This window comes from Aplysia californica, unplaced genomic scaffold (genome assembly GCF_000002075.1).
Source record: "Aplysia californica isolate F4 #8 unplaced genomic scaffold, AplCal3.0 scaffold00017, whole genome shotgun sequence".
In the NCBI taxonomy this organism is placed as follows: Eukaryota; Metazoa; Mollusca; class Gastropoda; order Aplysiida; family Aplysiidae; genus Aplysia; species Aplysia californica.
This window is the reverse complement of record NW_004797287.1, coordinates 562,061-565,929: the sequence shown is the minus strand read 5'-3', so window position 1 is coordinate 565,929 and position 3,869 is coordinate 562,061. Positions and strand designations below refer to the sequence as shown.

Genomic DNA, 3,869 nt, shown 5'->3' with positions numbered 1-3,869 from the left:
CAAACACACACACACACACACACTCACAGACACAAACACAACCACACACAATTCGATAACACAAACATTGATAAACAAATTACTTCTTTATATAGAGAGGGACATAGAGAGTTGAGTGAAAGAGAAAAAGAGAGAAAGGGAGTGAGTGAGAGTGGAAGAGAGAGAGGGAGAGAGAGACAGAGAGAGAGAGAGAGAGAGAGAGAGAGAGAGAGAGAGAGAGAGAGAGAGAGAGAGAGCAATAGGCGCAGACGTAGACATCCGCACAGACAGACAGACAGACAGATCGACTGTTAAGAGGAAAAATAATAAAAAGCTGACGCTATCGTGCTATAATTACTGCATAGTAATATTGTGTTTACTCACTTACATTCAAGGGCTGATTGACTATTGTTTCCATCAGTGTACTTTTCAGCAGCTACATACATTATTTAGAATAACAGTAATTACGGCCTACCATATTCTAATCGTGCCAGTTGGATGACGCAGCGAAATCTGTGACTGTTAATATTATCTGAAAATAAAAGAAATGATACTACCCCCTTTTGTTTTTGTCCTCGATGCAATGAGCTGGTTGTATGGCAGAAAATAAATCAGACTTGATGGAATCGTTTATGCATAATATAGATCGATATGTACAAACAAATTTGGTTGAAACCGATTGCTGCCTGTTTGTTTCACACACTTAGTAACCTTTGGTTTAGTAATTAGTATGAACACAGACTGCAACATTTTTGGGGGATATAATGTTCAGCCTGTAAGTCAAAATATTGTACGAATGGAGAGAGAGAGAGAGAGAGAGAGAGAGAGAGAGAGAGAGAGAGAGAGAGAGTAAGGGGGAGGGGGAGGTGGGGAGAGAAAGATAGAAAGGTATGGAAAGATAGAAATCGAAAAGAGTAGAAAATAGGATAGGGGCGGGGCTGTCTGGAAAACGTTCTGATTAATGGTGGGCATTCATTCATGGAACGGGTTTTATTTTTTACCCCTCACACCTGATCTCCTCGCTGTCTTTGTTTTCTTCGACAAGCTTCATTTCACGCCGCATGCTGCCGCGGGTCCGAAAGGAAAGCGAACAATAAACGTTCTCACAAACCAGCCTGGTATCACAATTGGTGCATGTGAGTAATTGTGTAATGGTTTTAGCTTTTTTGAGGAGTTTTTATTATTTTATTTTTTTTAACTTTTTTTTTTTTGGGGGGGGGGTGTTTTTGAAGTTTGGACATTGTTTGCTTTGCTGTTAGCCACACACTCGGTGAGCAGTGGTACAATATATCTCTTGACTCACTCTATACCTGTTACGTCATCAATTTCGGGGGGACGGTGAATCATGGTCTTGACGCCCCCAGCCTGGGAAAACGTGATTGCGCCCTCTAGTGTAGACCTACCACTCCTAATGACACTGGTAATGGCCTTCTATTACTGAAAATGTAACGGAGGCCGCTCTGCTGAAGTTCGCAAAGAGTGTTTATTATGTATTATTCGGGTCATTTTTATAAGCGTATGTACTCGTTATAATTTCTGGTCGCTTTGTCGTTCCCTTGTTATTATTACGATTGGCGATTTTTTAGTACTGCTGCAGCTGACTCACAGCTGTGGGTTTTTTTCTAATGATTTTCACTTCATCTCCACCCACGCTTTCTCTATACCTCCTTCTCTCTATCTTTCTCTCTCTCTCTCTCTCTCTCTCTCTCTCTCTGTCTCTCCCCTCTCTTACTCTCGTTCTCTCTGTGTCCTTCTCTCTCGCTGTCTCTTGTTCTCTCTCTCTCTCTCTCTCTCTCTCCCTCTCTCTCTCTCTCTTTCTCTTTTTCTTTATCTTTTCTCTAACACACTCTCTGTGTTTCTCTCCCTCGCTCTCTCTCTCTCTTTTCTCCTCTCTCTCTCTCTCTCTTTCTCTCCCTCCCTGTTTCTGTCCCCCCCCCTCGCTCTCTCTCACTCTCTCTCTCTCTCTCTCTCTCTCTCTCTGCCACTGTATGTAATTCATTCGGTCTATCTCTCTTTGCTTCTGTCTTGGTGAAATTAGACCATTTATGCCGACTTGACATTATACGACAACATATTTGAAAGCGATGCGATTCTTTGCATCTTATGAATCATTTTACTTTTAGACACTGAACTGAGAGTCAAATCCAGAAAATGTTGTCACTTAACTAAGCGTATATTTCAGAAACTGCCTCAAATATAGCACAGCTCTGGTGATCCTGATTCGATCCCACAAAAGATCATGATATGAACTTTTGCTGTTTGTTGAGTGAGTATGATTCTTCTCTCTACAATCCTATTTGGTTTGGTAAGAGTTTCACGGTACTCACAACTGCATAAGGTCATATCGGCGCACGGGACTCGGTTGCTTTCACGTTAGTTCATAGCACGGCCTATACTGCACCCCATGTCGTCCAATCGAAGAAGGATGTAAAAACGGAGGGCCCACCTCCCTACCTGTTTAGCGCCCTAATGCCGTATGTGTTACATCATTGGACTGCACAATATTCCACATCTTGACGAACCAGGTACTTCAAAGATATTGTTAAAGTTCCAATTACCCCCACAGCCGTACAACAAACATACCAGGAAGGGTTTATTAAAACTGCTTTACAATGGCTTTATATGCAAAGATATCGGCGGGTACTGTGACGATTAAGACTCATGCGTGTATCAAAACCAGTTTTGTGGGCATATAGCTTTTGATATGTTGATTTGTGCGTTCAACATATGCCATGCACCAAGAGTGATTTTTGTGTACGATCAACGTCACATCTTGCACGCGGGTGTAACTTTTGATACGCCCACACACCCCCACCCCTCAAAAAAACCTAACCTTTCTCCAGCACCCCCCACCCCCAAAAAACACCAAAAAAACAAACAACCGAGACACCCTTTTCTCGTATTTAATACAGTTCCTTTCTTCTGTTTTTCACTAATTTATTTTACGTGAAATGCCTTTGAGCGTTAAAGGCCCTTTAAATATCAACTAATTCAGGGAAATGCCTTTATTCACTAAAGACTTCACATTGCTCCCAGGTTCCTTGTTTCTTTGACTCGGGTGGAGCGAGTGCGTTGTCTAATGAAAATACCTTCGTCTTTCTGCAACTCGGATGCTGGTGTTTTCCTCGACATCACACCTTTCCACGCCTTTAGCCCTCAAGTTGTAGGTCTTGGCGTTGTCTGTGCTCAGTACTTTCTCAATTCGACTTAGGCAGGGTGCGCCCGTGTTAACAGACGTGAAGATTCCTCGAATATCTCGTACTTTTCTTTAGACAAGCGGCCTGCAATGGTGAGAATTACAAATCGCTACTGTCAGTATATCGTTTTCAGTTATTTAACACATACTGAAATCTGTATTTTGGTTCGGTTTTTAGAGAATGTTCTGTCTTTTATTTAGTTTTCCTTCTGTCAAGATGTTTATTTTCCAGACAACTGTACTTTCACAATGTTCAGACATGGTGTCATGTTCTATAAGTTTAATTCACCCGAAAAAAATATAAAGAAAAGCATACAATGATACTGTAGCAATTTCCCAAAGAGCATAAACGGCCCTTGATATAACGCATAACTTTCATGGCCTATACTATCTGTACACTGAAACATTAAACGGGAAAGAGCCGTGATGTTATTCGTTGAATAGACGTGAACCACGAAAGGCCTGACATTTACTTCATCTGGAGTTAAGCTGAGTCCTCGGAAGAACGCGTGCATGTAACGCATTATGCCATATGTTAGTTTGAGCAAAGACTGTCACGAGAGGAGAGGTGGAATAGGGCATCCATTAAACACCTGGGGGCGGAGGTTCAGAAGGGAAGTGAGTGATCAGATGTAACTCTTTCACATCCGTACCCTAGTGGGGCGCAGTACGGCGAGGGGGTGAGGGGGAGGGG

The 3,869-nt window shown here is 42.2% G+C and overlaps 1 protein-coding gene across 1 annotated transcript in view; it reads left to right on the top strand.

Annotated features, from left to right (window-relative positions):
- LOC101858761 overlaps positions 1 to 3,869 on the top strand; it is a 139,484-nt gene that overhangs the window by 69,375 nt on the left and 66,240 nt on the right. The window lies entirely within an intron of this gene.